The following is a 9,938-nucleotide window of genomic DNA, read 5'->3' as shown; positions in this document are numbered from 1 at the left end:
TTAAAAATTACTACTTACAACAATTAAAACAATTCAGAACAGCTGTTATTTTCACTAGAAAAACCTTAAATTTTATTAGTTGTTGTGATATCGGACAGGTTTTGTTGAATCAGTGAACCCAACCGTTAATATAATAATAGTTTTAAAAAATTAAAAAATATGGAATAATCTGACCATCTAATTTTCTAAAAATCACCTTTCTATTTAAACTTATAATAATAAAACATAAGATGCGATTTAAAGTGTATTTTATTTTGTAAAACTAAGTAATAAATTAATAAATAAACTAACAAAACAATACCTATTCTTTCACAAAAACTGTACAAAAAATTATTCTAAAGTAAAGTATAAGTAAATAAATTAAATCATCTAAATGGACTAATATCACGGAACTCATTTACACACATATATGCACATTTGTGCATTTATTTCTGTTGCTTCTTCAACCTGTATGGATTTTTTTCTTAAATCATTAAATAATAACTAATTGTTGGGCACAAATGCCGTGTAGTATCCTACATCACTCAAAGAGTGAGTACCTTCGTAGCTGATGATACTAGCTATTCATTTAGAAATCATGTTGAGAATGTTTGCACATATTGCTTTAGTTTCCTAAAATTATTTTTAAAAACCGGTTCTAGTAAAGCAACATATAAAAAAAGAGCTGAACTATTAACAGGCATAAATTATTTTGGAAACCAGAATATTGCTGGCCTGATAATAGTGAATGTTGTGTCAAATATTACGTTTCTTTGCACACAACGATTTAAAGAAGAATTTAGTTATTGTAGCATTAAAAACTGCAATAATGGTTTAAACGTTACTTTCCATAAAAACATAATTTTACCAATCGACATTGACATCGTAACAATATTAGGCTATGCATAGCTAAACCAAGTAATAGAAAACTACATGCAAACCCTAAGCAACAATTGCAAAAAAATGTGGTCTGTTTATAGAAACAACGAATGGAGAGAACAATAAAACAAAATTGAGTGATTACGTACGCAATTTGTAACTCCACAACAAATTCTATATCCCCGCAGGTATCATCAGTTACGAAGGTACTCAAACTTTGAATGATGTAGGACACTACCTGGCATTTGTGCCCAACAATGCCAATTGGAAATTATTTAAAGACTTACGAAAAGAATCCGTACAAGTTGAAAAAGCTACTGAAATAAATGCTTAAATGTGCATATATGTTTATAATTGAGCAAAGTGATGTAACCGTATTATTCCATGATATTAGTTTATTTACATAATTTAGTTTATTTAGTTATAGTTTACTTTAAAATAAATTATTGTACTAATATAGTAATACTGATCGAATAGTTATTGTTTTATTTCTTAGTTTAGTTTATTTATTAATTTATTAGTTTATACAAAATAAATACACCTTAAATCGCATCTTTTGTTTTACTATTATAAGTTTAAAGAGAAAGGTGAAACTTGTGATTTTTAGATAATTATGATGGTCAGATTATTCTATATTTTTTTAGTATTTTAAAAGTATTATTATATGAAACTTCAAAAGAACTAAAACCGCAGTGATTAAATAAACATTTTAAGTACCTAGAACAACAAGAACAATTTAGAGCAACAAAAAATATGTGATTTTGCAAAATTAATGTTCGTGTTGAACGCAAAACACATCTAGAACAATTTGAATCGGCAAAGTTTGAGTTATTTCTGATTGTTCTATGTTTTTTAATTCTTATTAAAACTTCGAAAAACTTTAATTTTCAAAGAGTAAAGTGCCCTTTAGAGAGTTGTTCTAGTGAAAATAATAGCTGTTCCAGATTGCGTTAGCTATAATAGGTATATATTTGTAATATGGAATTGATAGAAAAGCTATGGTCACAGCAATCAACCAGACATTTCAGCGGCCAAACCTATTTTTAGTTATAACTTCGTAATGCTGTATCCCACAATTTTGATTTTCTAGAACAATAACTAGAACAACTAGAACAACCCAGAACAACAAAGAAAATTTCACTTTTCCAAAAATGGGGGGCTAGTCAAAAAACCTGTTTCTTCGGTTTTCTCGTGGAGTTTTATTTTTTCAATTTGCCGCTTTGGAACAATGTAGAACATCTCTAGAACAATCTAGGACAACAATAAAAAATTTAAAAATCAAAAAATTGGGGGTAACTTCCCGCACTCCTGATAATTTCTTGCAGTTTATAGAAAATATGGGTAGGTTTTATTTCCTTTTATGAGAACAACTCGAAGTTTCTGAGGGCGGGTTTCCGGTTTGTCTGGCGACAGCATGGCGGATGCAAGGTCCGTAAAGCGTATTGTACAATGCGCTTTACGAACCTTGGGCGGATGTAGAAACTGTTAACACGACCCGTATCGATACTTCAATACAAAATCTCGTATCAAAGTTGTAATTAACAACTTTCAATGTAAAATAATGATAGAACCTAATTTTACACTTAATCGAACATTATTCAAGTTTTTCAACAATTTATTCTAGTATTTTCGCTGCTATAAAAGTGTACGTTTTAGCATACAAAGAACAATGTTAATTTCTAAGCCACGCCCCTGTATTACATCGTCAATCCTACCCCTATATAAACCGCAGACGCTTGGCCTTCCAATTCAGTCACCTCACCGATGTTTAGTGTTTGTGTTAAGTTTAGGTTAAGTTTACCCCGCGGAGATGTTTACAACTTATTAAAAATTCTCTTCTTATATCGAAAATTTGTGAGTAGTTTTGGGTTTTATATACTTCATTTTAGTATTTTTTAATTCAGTTGTTCATTGTGACGTTACTGTCAATATTGCCGGCATTGATGAACGAGTTCAATCTATTCAATTCAATCATTAGGGTCTATTGCTTATGAAAATTATATATTTTTATTTGTTTCCAAGATAACAAATATGTATTTATTTTATATACAATTCATTCTGTGTTAACATTCGTATCAATTAGACGTATTTATCTTTGAATAAAAATATGGGCATTTTTCAAGAATCGCTCGGTCGCATAAAAATCGATTCTTTTTAATTGAAGGCAAAACAAAGAAAAAGTGCGGAAAAGTAAAAAAATCACTTTAAAGTTTTGATGTGACGTCACGTTTTGTGACTTCATCAACCATGCTAACCATATATTTTCAAAGCAACACCGTTACACATAAATTTTGAAAAAATTAATATATTTTCGGGTGAAATAACCTTGGGTTATAAATTTCAGGTTAGGTTGGTTTTGTTGACAAAAAAAAACCGTCCACACGAACAGGTGTATGGTAAATAAAGACTTTTAGTCGTTGTATTATATCCGAAAATATGCGTTATAAATATTATTAAATTAATATTAACAAGTTGTTAATTCTTTCATTAAATTTGAGACAATGATTTAATTTTTACTTACTATATTCGAAATCAGATTTTGAGTTAGTTTAATTAACATTTAAACTGGTGTGAATTTCCGAATTGTCGGGTTGGGTACCGGTTGGGTTTGATGCAGGTGGTAGGTGTAAATTCCGGGTTGGATTAGGTCAGGATTAGGTTAGATTGGATTTACTTCAGAATTTTGTATAGAAATTGGATGTTCAGTTATGTTAATTAACATTTAAACTAGTGCGAATTCGCTAAATGTCGAGTTGTAAATTACGGATTGAAGGGTCCATTGAAAGAAAACCGCTAACATTTAGATCCACGCCAGTAGACAGACGGTAAATAAAGACATTTCAGTCGTTGTAGGTTTTTGTATCACTTGACAGACAGTCTATTGATACAGTCTATCTAGGTAGTGCTATGCATCGAAAACTTAAGAAACTAGGGTATTTCATCCGAAAATATATGTTGTAATCTCTACAAGTTAAGTAAAAATAACTTTACTTTTAAGTTTATTAGATTTATTTTGTGCGTGGCTATAAAATAAACAATTTGTGGGTTAGGTGTTGACCGGTTGAATACGAAAAAGCATGTTTACAAAAAAGTTAAATGTTTAAAAAGCATTGCTTGTGACGTCACAAAAGTGAACACACTTTTTTTATTGTTAACGTCATTTTTAGGTCAGTACCTATCGATTAAAAAGAATCGTCGATTTTTAAGCGACCGGGCGATTCTTGAAAAGTTAGAAAATATATTTTAATTTTAATACTCATTTGAATCGTCGTTTAATTTTTTCGGAAAAGTATAGTAATTGCATGTAATTGCATGAAATTTCTGTGATGTTAATAACGTTTATGTTTAACAAACTTCATTGCTTTTTTTTTATTAACTTCATGTACTTACACTAACATTCATAATAACGTTTTAACTACCTATAATAATAATAGCCTATATTTTTTTGTTATTTCTAGGAGGTGACCATAGATCATTTTACTCACTATTTCCTGATAATGGTAATACTGTATATTCTAATTATCGATGAGTCATTGAAATTGAGACGACCTTGTATCTCTTAAACTGTCAATTTTATCGTAAAAAGTTTCAGGTAAAACTTTCATGATATAAAGGGTGAAAATATTCTGCATAGTTCCCATTTGTCCCATTACATTTCAGAAGCGTCTCGATCTGTCTTTCATTTGTCAAGTAAGATTTTTTAAATAGATACTTACCCTTTTTTAATCATTATGGTATTCTCCATAACAAACACAATAAAACAAATAAGCTTCAATTAAAAATAAAATGTAAAGGACACTAGGTTGGGATACCGTACAGCCTCGAGAAATAGCGAGAGAATAAATGTGGATTATTACGAACAGCAGCTTAAACGTTGATTGTACTATTATCACTCATCGTCGTTTATCTTGAGCAAAATTTTTCAAGGCAAAAATTAATAATTTTTCACAAATTTTTTTTTAAATTATTTCACAATACGATAAAATGAAGCACGGGACGGAATGTTTCTGTAGGAAATCTTCGCATAAATTTCGAGCATCATTGATAACTCTGATGTTTCTCATAAACTAAAATTATTTAAATCGTTTCAGTAATCATATGTCCTTCCAAGCTTAATTAGTGAAACGTGACGAATGAATTAGGTAGCTACGGAAAGACTTTGTTTCTTTTTGTTTTATGTTGTTGACTTGTCTTTGTTGTGAATTATGAGTTGCATAATTTTGGGATGCATATATTTTACATTGTTTTTTTTAATTAAGATTTTTTTACAGCAGCATACTCCTGGTAATCCTCAATATTCCTTTCTTCTCTTTTCCCTTAAAAGATTCCTAATTCTTTGAATTTCTTCCTTTCATTTCGAGACCGTGTTGTGACTTTATTTTTGCGCAGGTGTAATTTTTTCTCATTCGTATAAAAGTATGTTCAAAAGCCTTCTCGTTCTCTTTCAAGTATAGAAAAGCGAAGTCACAGTTTTGTGAGTTTTTTCAATCCAAATTTTTGGGATTCATTATTCGTGATTAATTGTGAGAAAAGTGATTTTCTTTTCTCGAATTTATCGGTACATCCGGATTTCAACGTATTTTCTTATTCCCAAATTTTTCTTTGCTTAAAACCTAGACCACCTGAGGAAAGCATTTGCTTAATTACTATTCATTCAACCCATTCATCTATTCACACATCCTTTCTAGTACTACAAAACTACTATCCTAAAACTATTCTACAAAGAAAAATTAAAAAACCGTCCTAAAATTTAATCTTTAGTAATGCTTCTTAATTTTCTTTACTATTCTTCTTTAATTTTCTTTTAACCAGGTTTTATTGTGAGGAGCTATATTATTCTCGATTTACTTTTGTGGAATAATCTCATTTCATTACTTCTTCGGTTACCAATATTTTGGAGACAACTTTGGTCCGAGAGGAATTACTATTTCGTTACTGACTGGAAACAACTGCATCAATTAAGAAAAATTGTTCAATAAAAATAAATTTTCCTATAGAACACCAAAAGTTGCTGGTGTAGATAAGTTCCTTCAGATCAGATCGGAATAGTCAACGAACATAAGGTCAGATAACATCAACATTTTATTTCTGCCGGAGAATCGTGCACTAATCTTGTTCTCACTGAGGAATTTTCATGTAGTGTTTCATTCAATTATTTTTTTGATTAAAAGCAATTCATTGATTAAATTAAATTCATTTTATATCCTTCGTACATTTTTGTTGGCGAGTTTCAATTTTTTTGCCACATTTTATTTTTTTGCTTGTTTTATTTTGCGAACCATTGACAACAAATTCTGTTTTTAGTATATTATCCTTTGAATTACATTATCTATTACAATACCTTACCTGTATTATTTTTTGATTATATTTTATGCGAGTATTATTTTATTTCAATAAAATTATTGCAACTCAGAATTCCGGCCGGTCGAGGACTCGCGTGTGTCCTTAGGTGTAAACATATTTCTTTTCTCTTTGTCTAGATTTTATTTTGTTAAAGTTAGATATTTAGGCGTTACAACTTAACAATTGAAAGACATATATAGCGCTTCTAAAATGTAAACTGAATACCATACAGAATATTTTCCCCTTCATATGATGAAAGTTTTATCTGAAACCTTATTCGATAAAATTGACGATTTATGAGCTATAGGTAGTGTCAATTTAAATGCCTCAAACGGTATATGCATTATAATAATTTTTTATAAGTACGAAGGCTTTCACGGCCGGTGTGAATTAAACTAAGGTTAGAACTAAAACTAGAACTAACACTAGAAACTTTCGGGTTTTGCCGTGCGTCTTTTAATAAAAGGTTTGACGTTTCGGATGCCATGTTGCAACCTTCTTCAGAAACTGGTTCGAAGTGAGCTTTTGACATGGCATCCGAAACGTCAAACCTTTTATTAAAAGACGCACGGCAAAACCCGAAAGTTTCTAGTGTTAGTTCTAGATTTAGTTCTAATCTTAGTTTAAATAATTTTTTATCTTTCCCTTTTTGTACAGATAAATGGTGGGAATGTCACCGGCTGCATATTGAAGAAAAATCTACGGGATGGAGGTGAGATACTTTTATGATTATTTAGATCGAATTTATATTTATTTTACGTTATTTTTGTATTCATGTAAACAGAAATGACTAACACATTTTCCGTATTTTATACAGTGAATACTCCAAACATTCCAACTGATGCTTCAGTAACAGCTTCAAAGCCACTCTCTGCCAATCATCAAACTACTGAAAAGATTGATAGCTACAAAGGAATTCCTGATAAATGTCCATCACGTTGTCATTTGTTAATTAACGACAAAAACCCTGATATATTTTCCTGTTCGCTCTGTCACCAGACCACCAGCATCTATAACATTCCTTTTAAATATTCATCAGAAGCGATCATAGTTAGCAATAATCAACCAATGGATTATTACGTGACAAAAATGAAAGAGGCATTTTTAAGACAACCTATCGCCAAACAGGAAGATAATCATAAGTGGGATAATTTTCTCAATGGAAACAATTCTACCGTAAACGGGTGGTCAAAAGCCATATCAACAAGAACTTGTACGTTTTGTCGAAGAAATTCAGAGGGGCGAGAATTTTATGAAAGTCATTCGTTGAAAGATTCCACAGGTAAAGTTTCATGTCCGGTTTTGAGAGCGTTGAAGTATCCGTATTGTTATGCAGATGGTTATAATGCTCATACTAGAAAGTATTGTCCACTGTATAAATCCGTCAATGAAACACTACCAGAACCTAGAAGGTTGGCTAATGGCACGTTGGCATCAGCTAGCAATCACAAGTAATGAACTTAATTATTGTTCTGAAGAACAATATTCTTGAATTTCCGAAGTGATTCAACATTTCTTACTGAATATTTCTAGTAAATGCATGAATGTAGTTCGTATAGTTTTGTCAAGGTTAATTTTGATTTAATTTTTAGAGATTTAATAATTGTTGTTTGGAATAAGTTGTTTATGAATATGTTTCGATTATTTGCAGTATTATTACAATTCTTGGCGATTTACATAATTTAGTTTCACTTATATATTAGATTGTAAGTGCAATATATACTTTATTAGAGTACTTATTTTATTTGCTATTGTTGATTAATTACGTCGTTTCGTAATATGTTTATATTTATTGTACTTCTTAATAATTTTCTGTCAAATTTTAAGTTCATGTGTTTGAATAAACAATTACTTATTTGTTTTTTGAATAAAGTGAATACTCCAAACATTCCAACTGATGCTTCAGTAACAGCATTTACTCGTTATTTACTCGTTTTTTGAATAGGTTTAATTTGTTATTTTTTCGGATGTAATTAATAATAATGAGCATTACATTATGTGGCTAGAATAAATATCTATATTTTTCATTGATGTTTCAGAATTTCATTGATTTCATTTTATATTTTTAACAATTTAATATACCTATTAAATATGAAGTGTGTCCCAGTATAGATGTTACAAGAGGTATGACCTAAAAATTTAGAAAGATTGGGGATTAAACTCTGCTTGGTGTGAAGAGAACTTCAAGAATATTTTCATATTTTGAAAATCAAGTCGGCGTTGACAGTGAAACTATTTTTAGTTCAGTTAGAGTATCCTTTCTGTTCATGATAGGGCAAAATTTCATCATGAAAAGTTGTTTGGAATGTGAAATAATGGCACTATGAAAAATTTCAGAAATCTAATCTTCACTCTGATCTACCTCCATACTTTTAGATTAGATCAGAGTGAAGGAACACAAACATTAGTACGCCTAGAAAAAATGTACTTAAGTAGTCGCAAATATTGGAAAATTAATTGTATTGTAATTTATTTAATATTATTTTATTGTAATTAACAACCTTCACGATCTCAACAATGTCAAATGAGAAAATATGTATATATCTTAACTTCTTTCTGAATTCAAAATAATTTCTGAAGTTGTCAAAAAGCCGAAACTAGTCAGACTATTGTATTTTTTTAAATTGCAGACCAGTTCAAACTACGAAGAAACCTTTTTATATTTTTCCTTTAAATTGTATTATCCCTCAGTTCTAGTTAAAAGTTGAATTCCTCTTGCATTATGTTAATTTTAGAACACAAAATTTACGTCGAGAAATTTTGCATAGAACCATAATTTGTCATTTTGAACAACTTTTCTTAATAAAATTTCGAATGATCATGAACAAAAAAGTTACTTTACCTGAACTAAAAATAGTTCTTTTCACTGCCAAGGCCAACTTGATTTTCAAAAAATGATAATATTCTTAAAATTCTGTTCACATCAAGCAGGGCTTAATTCCACATCCTTAAAGTAAAATTCAAAAATATGTAGGTCATTTACCTCTTGTAACATCTGTCCTGGGACATACTGTAAATATATACTTTGAGGAATTAATACAAGAATTATGCAAGATAAATATAAATTTTTGCTAGTTTTACAAGCGTAAATATAAAAGTGACATTTTAGTTTAGATAATTGTGATTTCACGTTCATTGTAGAGAGATAAGTTTAAAAAATACCAAAGGTCTTATGATAAAAAATAGTGTATTTGAAAAACTTAGCTAATCGGTGCACAAGCTGTTTCGGTTTCTATGAAACCTTCCTCAGGCATGACTGAAAAATCAATAATAGAAAAAACCATTTTGCAAATGACAATGTTTAAACTAGATACCGTCAATAACGAAGAATCAAACTAGAAGGAGAATACATAATCAGAACACCAAGCGACTTCGGGAGTAAGAACGTAATGTTTTAATAAGTTACAAAAGATTAAAAGCCAGAAGGGCGAGTTGAAAAATTAAAGAGAACTGTAAAAGAAAGGAAAGTTTAAAATTATATTTAGAATTCAGTAAAGCGGCTTTCAATTACCTATTTTTCATTATAAAAAGATTGTAAACAACAAAATGTCGCAATAAAACTTAAAATATTACCATCAACAAAAAGAACGCAAATTAAAAAAATTCAAAAAGTAAAAACGCGTTATAGCGTGAAGCGCAGTAAGACGACTAACGTGAGTTTTATTTAAGGTTATGTAGGCTATCTGTGCGGTGTTGAAACTGTGAATCATATCACAGTACGAAACGATCCAGATTTA

At 30.0% G+C, this 9,938-nt stretch overlaps 1 long non-coding RNA gene across 1 annotated transcript; it reads left to right on the top strand.

Moving 5' to 3' along the window:
• Nucleotides 1-2,631: 2,631 nt before the first annotated feature.
• LOC139429669 (uncharacterized) lies at nucleotides 2,632-8,232 on the top strand. Its single transcript, XR_011640223.1, has 3 exons — nucleotides 2,632-2,712; nucleotides 4,317-4,358; nucleotides 6,859-8,232. It is a non-coding gene; the product is annotated as an uncharacterized lncRNA (long non-coding RNA).
• Nucleotides 8,233-9,938: the final 1,706 nt, after the last annotated feature.

The sequence above is a fragment of the Onthophagus taurus genome, chromosome 4 (assembly GCF_036711975.1).
Source record: "Onthophagus taurus isolate NC chromosome 4, IU_Otau_3.0, whole genome shotgun sequence".
In the NCBI taxonomy this organism is placed as follows: Eukaryota; Metazoa; Arthropoda; class Insecta; order Coleoptera; family Scarabaeidae; genus Onthophagus; species Onthophagus taurus.
The sequence above is the reverse complement of the archived record's forward strand: the minus strand, read 5'-3'. Positions and strand labels throughout refer to the sequence as shown.